Source organism: Pinus tabuliformis, chromosome 1_2 (genome assembly GCF_031772625.1).
Source record: "Pinus tabuliformis cultivar Carrire ecotype Pingquan chromosome 1_2, CPIR1, whole genome shotgun sequence".
NCBI lineage: Eukaryota > Viridiplantae > Streptophyta > Pinopsida > Pinales > Pinaceae > Pinus > Pinus tabuliformis.
In genome coordinates, this window is record NC_142298.1 from 1,349,639,398 (window position 1) to 1,349,653,653 (window position 14,256).

Sequence of the window (14,256 nt, forward strand, 5' to 3'; positions counted from 1 at the left end):
ATTTTGTTAACATATCTATAGAATTCTCGCTAGTGTGTATCTTTTCCAGCTTCAACTATCTATCTTCCAACACTGATTGTATGAAATGATACTTGAGATGTATATGTTTTGTCTTGGAATGAAATGTAGAGTTCTTTGTAAGATGTATGGCACTCTGGCTGTCACTGTATAACCTGCCCAACTCATGCTTCTTAACTAATTCATCTAGAAACCTTTGTAAGCAAATAATTTCTTTACTAACCTCTGTAGCAGCAACATACTCTGCTTCCATTGTTGAGAGTGCAACAACACTTTGCAGTTTTGAAACCCAACTGACAGTTGTTCCACCTACAATAAACACATACCCTGTTGTTATCTCTATCACCCACCATATCTACATCAACATATCCCTGTAGAGCAATGTTTGAACCACCAAAGCATAATCCTTGATTTGTGGTACCTCTCAAATACCTGAGAATCCAATTCACTGCCATCCAATGTTCTTTCCCTGGATTGTTCATGTACCTGCTTACAACTCCCACTGCATGTGCACTATCAGGCCTTGTGCATACCATTGCGTACATTAAGCTTCTAACTACTAATGCATATGGAACTTTAGACATATAATCCATTTCTTCCTGAGCCTTGGGACACACCTCTTTTCTTAGTTTGAAATTTCTAGCCAAAGGTATACTAATTGGTTTTTCATTTTGCATATTAAATATTTTCAACACCTTTTTTATGTACTCAATCTCAGACAATGTTAATTTTCGATTCTTCCTATCTCTAGTTATTCTCATACCAAGGATTTGTTTTGCAGCACCCAAATCCTTCATTGAAAATGAGTTTTCCAATTTTATTTTAAGCACATTTATTTCCTGCATGTTAGAACCTGCAACATGCATGCCATCTATATACAATAGAAATATAATATAGATGCCATCATTTTTCCTTTTGAGATAAACAGAATGATCAGAGTGACATCTAGTATAACCTTATTCAGACATAAATCTGTCAAATTTTAGATACCACTGCCTTGGAGCCTGTTTTAAGCCATACAAGCTTTTCTTCAACCTGCACACTAGTTTCTCCTTTCCTTTTAACTCATATCCTTGTGGCTGCTGCATATATATCTCTTCCTCCAAATCCCCATGGAGAAAGGCTGTCTTTACATCTAACTACTCAAGATGCAAATCTTCAGCTGCTACTAGACTTAAAATAGTTCTGATTGAATTCATTTTAGAAACAAGAGAAAATATCTCATCAAAATTTATACCCTTTTTCTGTGCAAACCCCATCACCACAAGTCTAGCCTTATAACCTTTTCTACCTCCATATTCTTCCTTCAGCCCGTAAAACCATTTATTATGCAATGTTGTTTTACTTGCAAGCAACCTGACTAAGTCCGAAGTATGGTTATGTGCTAACGAGTCCATCTCTTGTTTCATGGCTTTCTCCCACATCTTCTTGGTCTCTACCTGCACTATTTCTTCATAACATTTTGGTTCACCAGAATCAGTCAACAATACATAATATAATGAAGGAGAGTATCATTCAGGGGGTCTACTTATCTTGGTAGATCTTCTAACACCACTTTTAGACATTTGAGGTGCTTGTTGCTATTGTTGTTGTTATGGCTATTGATCATTATAATTTTCAAGCACCTTCATTTTTTTGTGATCTCATCAAGCACTATGTATTCTTTGTTTTCTTTTTTATGTTTCTTTTCCTGCAGCTAATCCTTATACAAAACCTTTTCATTGAATATGACATCTCTTCTCCTAATGATTTTGTGTTTTCCATAATCATAAAAGCGATAACCAAAAGCATTAACACCATATCCAACAAAGGTACATTTCTTTGATTTTTCCTCAAGCTTTTTTCTATTTTCTTTATTAATGTGGAAAAAGGCTTCACAACCAAAAGTCTTTAAAAATGAGTAGTTTACCTTTTTACCTGTCCATGCCTCCTCTAGAATACCACCATCCAAGGAACTTGAAGGCCCTATATTTATTAGATAAACAACATTATCTACAACATCTACTTAAAATTTTAAAGGAAATCTTGCATGCAATCTCATGCACCTTGCACGCTCCATGATTGCCCTTTTCATCCTTTCTGACACGTCATTTTCTTGTGGTGTTCTTGAAACTGTCTTCTCTCTGCGAATTCCAGTCTCTGAAGAATACCTATCAAACTCTTTGTTTCCATATTCACCTCCAGACTATCTGATCTAAGACACTTCAACCTTTTTCCTGTCTCATTTTCAACCAAAGCTTACAATTTCTTGAAAGTATCAATACATAGGATTTATTTCGAATGCAATAAATCCAGGTCTTTCTGGTTGCATCATCAATAAAAGTAACATAATAACAATAGCCGCTGAGAGATGATACCTGAGCCGGTCCCCATAAATTTGTATGCACAAGCTCTAATTTTTCACTCTTCTTTTCTTTCCCAACTCTGAGGAATCTAACTCTCTTCTATTTTCCATAAACACAATTCTCACAGAATTTTAAATCAATATGCTTCAAACCTGGCAATAAATTTTTTGAGTGAAGAATATGCATCCCCTTCTCACTCATGTGCCCAAACCTATAATGCCACAATGTCGTATCTTCTCCTATAAAGGTTAAAGCAATAACAGAATTATAAATACCATTGCATAAATACAATGTAACAACCTTTTCTCCTTTTGCTATTACCAGGGATCCTTTAGTGACTATTATCACCAAAATAGGACCCTAATAGGCTGCTGATCAGAATATCTCAGTGTAACTATTTCAAACCAGTCTTTTAGCTAAGGCTTAGCCTCCTCAGCCTGAGAGGGCTCTCTCAAAGGGTTAATGATATTGATTAAAGATATGGATAGATGGCTAACTCTATGGTTTGTGATTTTATATGTTTATAGGTTTAAAGATAAAGGCTGGCTACCATTGGGCTATGGAGTCAAAGTATGTTTCAATACCACAACAAGATCAACTTAACATGAAAGTCAGGGCATAGAGAGTCTTTATACATCAACAAAACAAAGATACAATGCAAGGAAACACAGTTTATAAATACATGAAGGAAGTTAGAGAATCATTGATGAGTTCTAAGTAACATGTATTCATACCACTGCAAGTAAGTGAAAGAGGAAAGCCATGAGATAATAGGACATTAAAAACTCTCTTCAAATCCTGAGTAGTGAAGCCAAAACATTCTACTTAGCATGGAAGTCAAGGCATTATAGAGTTCAAGTGTAGAAATGCAAATATAAAACAGTGAAACAAAGTTAGTTTATCTATGAAGGAAGTCAGAGCATCATTAATGATTTCTGAGTATCATAAGTAGACACCACTGCAATGTAAGTATTGGAAGATGCCATTAAAACAGGAACATACAAGAACTCTTCATGAATCTTGAGTTGTCTAAGTAGAAACTCTACATTAAGTTAAAAATATACACAGTCTGCACATAGAGCAGCAGTTGAGCCAAAAAGTCTCCAACCCCTTTGCTAATTCGACCTCTTGCTTTATATATAGCATTTACAACATGGATTCCCTCATCCCTCATCAAGAGAATTCAAATTTCTATTATTGACACCTATTCTAACCATAAAATAGACTATTAAATACAAGTGACAACTAACTGACTGTCTCAGAGTCCTAATATAATTAGGAGTACAACTCCTTGTTATGACTAAACCACCTTAACTAAACATTGAATGCATTCTTTGACAGTTGCAACCTCATGAGGTCGAATTTGATGAAGCCTCCCATGTTGTCACCTTACTGCTGATGATAAAGCCTAGAAATTAAGGAACATGTTTATCTGTTTTTAGGTTTAGGATCCTTGAAAATTAGCACGTGGGACAGAGCCTTTATTTTCTCATCCATGACATATTTTATCAAACTAAATGAATTTTTTGTAATCCATGATGTCTAGAACAAAAACCTCTCTTGGTTTTTAAAAACACTTCTTCAGCTATCCAGAATCTGTCCTTGAAAAACACGTGTAAAACAGGAAAAATTTGTTCTCTGAAATTAGGGTTTCAAAGAAATCTTATTATCTCCCCATTGATAACACTTATGAAGAAAGTGAGATAGGTTATTGTAGCTGGAGGGTTGAGGAAGAGAAACCTCCTTCAAAATTCCAAAATACCTTTTCCTGTGACCAAAAATTGATCCTGAAAAAGACTACTAAAACCAGAAGACAAAGCTTGGCTTTCAACAGTTTTGTAGCGCAAGTTTAACTATACATTTCTCCCACCTCATAACGAATTTGAAGAAACTGAAAGACATTTTTGTAGTTCAGTATGTTAGGAAGAAAAGCCTCTTTCAGTTTGCAAAATTGAATTCTCAGCAACTCAAGAACCCTTCTAGAAGTTGACTAGTAAAAGCAAAAAACAGAGTCTTTTATGCTGAAACAGCCTTTTTCAGTGGTTTTGTAGTGCACTACGAAAACTCCTAGTTCAGTGATTCTGTAGCGCAAAATAGGCTTTTTACAATGTATGCGCTACGAAAACATGGATTCGTAGCTAATTTCAAAATTTCTTCAAAATGATGTGAGATATGACTTCTAAACACATGGTGAGGCTTCTAGGACATGAAATGAGGCTGTCAAACTTTATTTGGAAAAGAGAATGACACTATTGAGATGAGATAACTCAAAACCTATTATTAGACTATGACTAGAAACAAGGCAGACTTTCCAAAGTTTAGAAACAAAAATTTTAGGGTGATAACAGTGACCTTCCAGGTTTTATCTGTAAAAGTAGTCATACAGTCTTCACCTCCCAACTACCCTCTTGAAATTAGATTTTTCTTCAGATCTGGAACACGCCTTACCTCCTTCAATAGCCATTGATTTCCATTCCACTGTTTTATGAAAACTATATCCATTCCAATGATTTTACAGGGTTTATCATCACCCAATCGAACTTGTCCAAAATATCCTTGAATATAATCATGAAAATGTTTTCTATAAGGTGTGGAATGGAATGATGCCCCTGAATCTACCACCCAGACATCAATAATATTTTCTAATGAAAGAATCAAAGCATCTTGCAACACATCACCTACCACATTTTCTTCATGATTGTTTTCTTGCTGCACGTCTCCTTCTTTTCCCTTCCAAGACTTGCAATCTTTCTTTGGGTGTCTTTTCTTCCCGCATTTCCAACACACTATCCCCGATCTGGACTTGGATCTGTCTTTCCTTGAACTACTGTGATATTCTGGGATCTTTCCTCTTTCCATTTTTCTTCCCCTAGTCTCTGCAGTCAAAGCATTACCTGATGTCTCACTGGAGCTTTGTCATTGCATTTCCTCGCTAAGGATTGCACCGACAACATCGTCAACTTTAAAGTACTGGATCTCGAGACAGAGTTACTATTGAAAATAACTAAACCATTCTAACTTTCTGGCAATGCACACAGAAATAACAGAGCCTTAACTTCATCATCAAAATTTATCCTTACAGAACTTAACTAACTGGTAACCGTATTAAATTCATTTAAATGATCAGCAACATATTCACCTTCTGACTTTTTCATATTAAATAAATGCTTCATAAGAAATACCTTATTTGAAGCAGAGGGTTTTTCATATAGTTTGGCCAATTCTGACATTAAACCCTCTATTGTCATTTCCTTTGAAATATTAAACGCTACCGACATTGCTAGGCACAAACGAGAAAGTGAACTGGTACTCGTTTTTTTGAGGTACCAAAAGATCATCCAATTTTGAAAGTGGTGATTCGAGAATACACTTCTTTTTTAGCATATTTTTTGCACTTTAAATTTTCTTATGTATCAAGTATGAACATTATTTTTCGATGTTAATGATTTTCATCTTGATTTTGAAAAGTGTTGATGAACATCAACCATTTTTGTTTAGAGAGCTTAATTTTTACACTTTAAATTTTCTAATGAATTAAGTGTGGATATTTTTTTTTAAATGTTGGCGATTTTCTTGTTAGTAATAAAACATAAAAATTAAAATTAAAAAACCATGACAAAAAAAATCAATTAAAAAAAAAATAAAAAAATAAAAACCTATGACAAGGTTGCCCCCTCTCCCCTACCCTATTTGGCATTTACATCGATAAGCTCGAAGGCTATTTAGAGGAAGCAGGATGTGATGGCACGATCTTAGCTGGGATAGTCGTCATCCTTCTTCTTTATGCTGACGATATTGTTCTTTTGGCAAGGTGCCCATCTGATCTTAATAAGCAACTCAGGCTTCTTAAGGATTTCTGCTCTACCATGGGTATGACTGTTAACACCGACAAAACAAAAGTTATGATTATCAAATCCAAGAAGGACACTTACGCTAATTTTATGTATGACAATAATAACTTGGAGGAAGTGTATTCTTACAAGTACCTAGGAATTGATATTCATCACAAGCTCAACTGGAACCATAGCATTGAGAGAAGGATTAATGGGGGGTGGAAAGCTTACTTTGGTCTTGAAAATAATTGTAAAATAGCAAACCTTGTAATGTGGGATAAAAAGAAGTTCCTCTTTGAAACTTTAGTCACTCCTGTTATCTTATATGGCTGTGAGGTTTGGGGTTGCAGCATCTCCAGAGAATCATGGAGAAAGATTGAGCAAATATAGAAGCGTTTTATAACTTATAACCTGAAAATTAAAAGTAATACACCCTATCCTATTCTCCTTATAGAAGCAGGTCTTTCCCCTATTGAGAGCCTAGCTATGCTTAGGTTTCTATTGTACAAGCACAAAATCAGTAATATAGACGATCATAGACTTCCTAAGCTAGCTTTAAATTCTAGCCAAAACCACCTAAGGCTCAATCGAGGGTGGCATAAAGACACAAGGGCCTGGTTAAACTATTGGGAGATCAACGAAAATGATGCATTGCAAAACATAAATAACATTAAAGATATTGTTACTTCTAAGTTCAAAGAAAAAATGTGGTGTGAGAAAGACTTAGTGGCTAAAAGAAAATTAAGTTATTATAAGAAGGTCATCAACCCCGCCCTAGAAGATCAAAAGTATCTCTCTATTTTAACTAGCTCAAAGAAGAAAATTAATATAGCAAAGATTATAACGAATTCTCATGAGCTCCATAGTAAAACAGGTCGTTGGGCAGTTCCTAAAACGCCATGGACGGAAAGGATCTTCCATATATGTGAGAATAGGAACATCGAGGATGAAAACCACTTCCTCTTAGAGTGCCCCGCGTATAACCACATTAGATCTCAGTTTCACAATCTTTGTTACAATAATGACCTTCCTAACCTTTTACAATGTCAAAATTATAGTGAGCTCGGGAGGCTTCTCTCCAAGCTCTTTGAGCATAGGAATAAAATCTTAAATCAAAATAGATAATTTGTTTCTTTAGGTCCGATAGACCATTATTTGGTCTCAGTGGACGTTAACCATCATCATCATCATCAGCATCATTAAAAAAAACCAAAATTAATTCGTAAAAATAAAAAAAATTAAATAAAAAATAAACGGAAAACAACAAAGAATAAATTAAAAAAATATATAATTTAAAGAAAAACAAATTAAACTAAAAAAAAATTAAAAACATCTTTTTTAAGTTCAAAACGCATTTAAAAAACAAAAAAACAAAAACAAAACCAAAAAACTTAAAATAATTATAGAGGAAAAAAAAATAAATTAAATTAAAATAAAAAATAAAAATATTTAAATTAAATAATTTAAATAAACAAAAATAAAAATAAAAAATAAAATAAAAATGTAAGAATTATTTTTTGAAATTAAAATTATAAAAATAAATAAATAACATAAAATAAAATAAAATGAAATGTAATTCATGTTACCCGTTAATAATTAAACTTTATATAAAAAACATTTTTAAAATACATAAAAGCATATATTGCAGAAAAAAAAAATTAAACTAAAATGCGTAATATACAATTTTTATAAATATTACTATTATTGCCATATATTTTATTGCATTAAATCTCATTTATATTAATTAAATGCATGTATATAACATAAAACAAACAAATTTATGTATAGATTGAAAGATATAACATAACAACTTCATTCACATTATAATTCTTCATAAATGGATGGAAAGGATCTGTAATCTCTGTGAGAATATGAACATTGAGGATGAAAATCACTTCCTCGTAGACTACCCCGCATACAACCACATTAGATCTCAGTTTTATAATCTTTGTTGCAACACTAACCTTCCTAGCCTTTTAAGATTTCAAAATTATAACGAGCTCGGGAGATTTCTCTCCAAAATTTTTGGGCATAAAAATAAAATCTTAAATCAAACTAAATAATTTATTTCTTTAAGTCCAATAAACCAAAGTTTGATCGACATCAACCATTATTATTATCATCATCAATATATGCAAATAACAATGTTATATTATATTACTATTTTCTATTGTATACATTATAACATATTCTTAGTGCCCAATTTTGTTTTAGACACGAATTCAAAATAAAGGCAATAAGGAACGTGTAAATGAGGTAATTTTATAATCAACCAACAAAAACACGGCCTCTTCCCTTATGGATTTAGGATAAAGAAATATATACCATATAAATTTTCCTGGTTACAGGAATATGCACGGGAACTAGAAATTGTAGATGACGTGCTTCAAAAAATATATCGTGACTCCGAAATCAACACTATCAAAAAATGAGGAAACTTCCCTTATGGATTTAGGATAAAGAAATTGTGACGTGCTTCAAAAAAATATATCGTGATTTCGAAATGCAGTTGTCTATAACGCGACTTTTTGAAAGTCTTTCTGGCGGGTTTTTCTGATCGAAATCCGACAGGAATTATTGGAATCGCAAGTTTGATAGCTAGTTTCTGCACAATGAAAGCGTCCCAGAGGTTTTCGAGGGTGCTGAATCCAAATATGCAGTTAAAAAACCATTTTAACTGCAACAAATGAAGATTTAACCTCAATTTCTTCCGCCGGATTCCGTCACCGGAATCTTCAAAAAGTCACATTATAGACAACTCCCTCCGAAATCAACACTATTAAAAAATGAGAAAATTCAACTTAATGACATTTTCGTTGTTGTTTAGAAATATTTCTAGTTAATGAAACATAACCGTAGTCTATTGCTCAGCCCCCTGCCCACTTGGGCCCCTAGCTAGCGGCCAAGAGGCCGCAGGCAGGATGATTTTGGGAATCTGTTTGAGGTTTTTTTGCCACTAGTTGGGCTCGAGTGGGCAGGGACAGCCGGGTGTAAAGGGCCGAAAGGTGAGGGAGTGGGGGAGGATGCGGTTGGGTAGAGAAGGGTGAAGAGGGGTGCTCGGGTGAGGATAGGGAGCGGGGTAGAGCGAAGAGGCGGGTTTGAGGAACCAGGGGAGGGGTCAATTTTTTTAAGATTTTATTTTTATTTTTATTTTTTAATTATTTTTTTTAATTTAAATATTTTTAAATTTTAATTTTAATTTTTTTTAATGTTTTTATATTTTTAAATTTATTAATTTAATTATTTTTTTTAATGGTTTTGAATTTTGTTTTTAATGTGTTTTTTTATAATTTTAAAATTTAAATACTTCTTATTTTTTATTTTTATTTTTTTTGTAATTTAATTTTTTTAATATATATAGATATATATTTTTTAATTTTGATTTTTAATTTATTTATTTTTAATTGTTTTGAATTTTTATTTTTATTATTTTTTATTTAATTTTATTTTTTTGGTAATTATTTATTTTTTTAAATGATGTTTTTTTTAAACTTTAAAAAAATAAAAAATTCCTTAAATTATATATATATATATTTTAATTTATTTATTTTTTATTAAAAATTTTCATTTTTTCAAGTTAATTTTGATTTTTTTTGTTTATTTAATTTCTTTTTTATGATGATGATGTTTATTCAACAGATGATGCTTACTGTTCACTGAGACCAAATTTTGGTCTATCGGACCTAAAGAAATGAATTATTTAGTTTGATTTAAGATTTTATTCCTATGATCAAAAAGCTTGGAGAGAAGCCTCCCGAGTTCAGTGTAATTTTGATAACGTAAAACGCTAGGAATGTCAATATTGCAACAAAGATTTTGACACTGAGATCTAATGTGGTTGTACGTGGGGCACTCTAAGAGGAAGTGGTTTTCATCCTCGATGTTCGTATTCTCATAGAGATGACAGAACCTTTCCATCCATGGCGCTTTAGGAACTGCCCAACGACCTGTTTCACTATGGAGCGCATGAGAGCTTGTTCTAATCTTGGCTATATTAGTTTTCTTCTTTGAGCTAGTTAAAGCAAAGAGATACTTTTGATCTTCTAGGGTGAGGTTGATGACCTCCTTATAATATCTTAATTTTCTTTTAGCTGCTAAATCTTTCCGACACCACATTTTTCTTTGGACTTAGAAGTAACAATATTTTTAATGTTATTAATGTTTTGCAATGCAACATTCTCGTCAATCTCCCAATGGTTTAACAAGGCCTTAGTGCCTTTATACCATCCTCGTTTGAGTCTTAGGTGGTTTTGGCTGGAATTTAATGCTAGCTTAGGAAGTCTATGGTCTTCTATGTTATTGAGTTTGTGCTTGTACAACAGAAGCCTAGTCATATATATGTTATGATATTTAATTTATTTTTTGTCATGAATCATCCCCTTGCCACCTTTGGTCGGTTGGGCCTCGGGGTGGGCGAAGGAATTTTTTTTCGAGTCTTATTTTTTTTAATGCTATATTTTATTTTTGTAGTTTTTCGTTTTTTTTTGTAATTTTGTAATTTGTATTTTTATTGTTTTATTTGGTTTTTATTTTATTTTACTCTTTTTTTTTACATGGTATAGTTAATTTTTTTTACATTTTATAGTTTTTTTTATGTCATTATTATATATTTTTTATATTTAACTTTTTTATCATTTTTTTTATGTTTTTTATTTTTTATTATTTTTATGTTTTTTCAATATTCGAATTTTTGTTTTCTTTTGTATTTTGTGTTTTTATTTATTTATTTATTTTCAATATTTGAATTTTTGCATTTCTATATATTTTTTATATTTGATTTTTTTTGTTACGTTTTATTACTTGTTATTGTTTTTTAATTTTTTTTCAATATTTGAATTTTTGTTTTGTTTTTTTTTTTTTTCTAAGTAAAGGCTAATTCTATATTAAAGAAAGTAAAATATGTACATGGGTTACATCTTCCGAGGAGGCCAAGGCCAGTCCTCTAACAATAGCAACTGGACCAGACTGTCTATCCGCTGAAACAGATTTACAAAACATTGTCCATATTGATTTTCCTTGGACTTCAGACAATTAGGACTTGGACTGACAAAATTACCATTGATGCTAGCAGGACTGAACCTGTTTACGCCATAGACTCTAACACATAAAAAGCTGACTGTATTAACCTGTGACTTACAGCCATAGAAAAGCTGAGACCTTGGACTGAAAAAGACAGAAGGAAAAAACAACATAGTCATTGACAAATTTGCAAAAAACTAGACAGAAGCACCCGTTGAGGCTTAGGCTGTATGGCTGGGCGACGCTGGTTGCTTTCCCTTCTCCGGACTGGGCGAGTCAAGCCAAATGACGAGCCCATCCCCATCCTGAAACTGCTCTCCCATGCTAGGCTGAACGTGGTCGTTGCTCTCTTCCCTTTCCATAGCACAATTGGGTGGCGGCAGGACCTCTTGCACCAACGCAGCTTGAGCCGAGATCTCCTGAGCCGAGCCTTGCTGAAACAGGATATCCTGATCCATGGCATCCTGGAGGCGGGGAGCACGATACACCAGACCGGTCATGTCCCCCAGGTGAATGTCGCTATCCTGGAAGCTTGCAGAGGTAGGGGAGGTCGATGAGGGATCTCCAGGCGCTTCCTCCGAAATGTAAACCGTTAAATTTACTACCACCTCTAGCTAAATGAGCCTGCTAGGAAATCTGAGACGGAAGGTCTGGTATGTGCCTTGCGGAAGCAGGAACTCTTGCTCAGAGCTAGGGGACGAGGGGGGAACAACTGCCATGGGCGAGATAGGATGCGGCTCTTCAAATTCAGGTTCAACATGGAGTCCGGACCTCCCTCCCTGTCTTGGCACTCCTCTGCTGCGCGGCATGGCTTCTAAAGCAAGAGCTCTCAAACTCTGTTCAACCACACTAATTCGTAAAGCCAGGATATCCCCTTTCCCATTACCAGCATCAATGGGCCGGTTCTGGTCGTGAATTGGCTTGGCGATCCCATTATAAAGAGTAGCTGCTGTTATCACCACATGAGGAGGGCGAGGGTCCATGATCCTGTTGCGCATCGAGTCCAGAGCTACCACGCTCGACTTGAATGCGCCGTCCCTTCGGTTCTGATCCAACTTGCATCCGACTGCCTTGTGCATTAACTTATAACCACCACTGCAGGCCTCCGCGTACAGGTGCTGTCCTCTCGGCCTCATCACAGGTGTCGAGGTGAGTGCCAAGATTAATGGCATGTAATAACACCCGCATCCGGGTGAATTTTTGTTTTCTTATATATATATATATATATATATATATTTGTTTTCTTATGTATCTTATATATACATATACATACATACATATATATATATATATATATATATATATATATATATATATATAGATATATATAATTTGTTTTGTAGGTTCCATATCGATGCTTGTTAGCAACTTGATCCCATTATGTGCAATTTGATAGTTGATTTTTATTTTTTTTTGCAATGTCTAAAGTTATCTTAGGCTAAGATTTTAAAATCGTTATACATTTAACATTTAAAAATATTACTCTTGGTATAATAACTCTTTCATTCAGGTGTTCATTTTTTAAGTTTTTTTAGTCATAAATTTTTTCCATAATGTCATGCTTGAAATATTTTGAAAACTTGAGATTTTTTTGTAGTCATAATCTTTGGGTTTAATTGCATGGCTGAAAATTTGTCAATATTTTAATGTTTTTCTAAGTCATGATATTTTATCTTTAATGCTATAGTCGAAAACAATTACAATTTCAATGTTTTTTAGAGTCAAGATATTTTATCTTTAACATCATGTCTGAGAATTGTTCGAATTTTACAATTTTTCAAAGTTGAATTGAGGCTTCTATGATCCATATCAAGTTTATGAGAAAATATTTTTCGGCGTAAATCACATGAAAATACATTTGTCGACGCGTTTCGAATCAACGAGTGTGGTTCATCATCAGGACAAGTTGAAGAATTAGATCATGGCTACATATTAAATAGGGAGAGCAGATCTTCCAATAGCTAGGTTTGACTGAAAAACGACTATAATTGACCAAGAAACGACTAGATTTGACCATTCAAATTGTTTAATTATAATAATATTATTATAGCAGATATTATTATAATAATATTTGCTAAATAATATTATTATAATTAAACAATTTGAATGGTCAAATCTAGCGGCTATAATTATTATCGTTAAACAATTTGAATGGTCAAATCTAACGGCTATAATTGACCAAGAAACGACTAGATTTGACCATTCAAATTGTTTAATTATAATAATATTATTATAACAAATATTATTATAATAATATTATTATAATATTATAATTATAATAATATTTGTTATAATATTATTATTATAATTAAAGAATTTGAATGGTCAAATCTAGCCGTTTCTTGGTCAATTATAGTCGTTTGTCCATTCTGATCTAATATAACCGTTTTTCAGTCAAACCTAGCCATTGGAAGATCTACTCTCCCTATTTAATATGTAGCCATGATCTGATTCTTCAACTTGTTCTGATGATGAACCACACTCGTTGGTTCGAAACACGTCGACAAATGTATTATCATATGATTTACGTCGAAAAACGTTTTCTCATAAAATTTTCAAAGTCCGGATATTTTCTCTTTAACTCCATTGCTAAAAAATGTCAAAATTGTAACCCAATTTTTTTTTGTTATTTCAGAATAAAATAATTTTTTAAGGGTGTTTTTTTCATCCATTTAAAAAAAAAAAAAGGTTTTTTACTTCCATTTAAAAAAAATCTTGAAAAATTATCCTAAAAAAAACATCGTTCTGGCATAAACAATTTTCATTTTTGAGTTGTTTTTTAATGTTTTTTTTTTGTTTTTGGGCTCGAGTACCTGTTTTGAGGTAATAGTTCCCATTTCATCGGTAGCTATGTTTTTTGTGCCAACAGGGTTAATGGTGATAGCACATATCATTCACCACCCAGTCAAGTGTCTTTCCTGATTTATAAGTTCATTGAAACCTCTATTCTTAGTTAGGATCCTTTCCCTCATATTGGTTTTGTTTCCTTACCATTTTAAGGGTTGGGTCCAAGCCTTCCAAACTTGGTGTCCCCCATATTG